The sequence below is a fragment of the Eurypyga helias genome, unplaced genomic scaffold, assembly GCF_000690775.1.
Source record: "Eurypyga helias isolate BGI_N326 unplaced genomic scaffold, ASM69077v1 scaffold17053, whole genome shotgun sequence".
NCBI classification, from domain to species: domain Eukaryota; kingdom Metazoa; phylum Chordata; class Aves; order Eurypygiformes; family Eurypygidae; genus Eurypyga; species Eurypyga helias.
In genome coordinates, this window is record NW_010239362.1 from 1 (window position 1) to 377 (window position 377).

Sequence of the window (377 nt, forward strand, 5' to 3'; positions counted from 1 at the left end):
GTTGGGGAGTACTGAACCCCCTGCCCAGCTCCCATGCCACAGGCAGAGCCTCTGCAGCACTGTCATTTATTTCCAAAGCACCCTCTTGTCCTGCCAGCACCTTGGCAAGGTAGGTCAGTATCAGGTCTGGAGGAGGGGTTTAGTCCCATTTTGCAAGAAATTGAGTCACACAGAGTTGCTTAAGGCCCCAGTGTGGCAACAACCAGGCTGGGAGGTGAGACTGAGGCTCCCACATCCCTCCCTGCCCCACATCCTGGTCTGTAGGTGGGTGCCCCATGCTCCCCCCACTCCAGTATCCTCTGCCCAGAAGCATCCCTGATGGTCCCAGCACACACCAGCCCCGCGCTAGGTGCTGAACCAGCTCTCCAGGTTGGGAT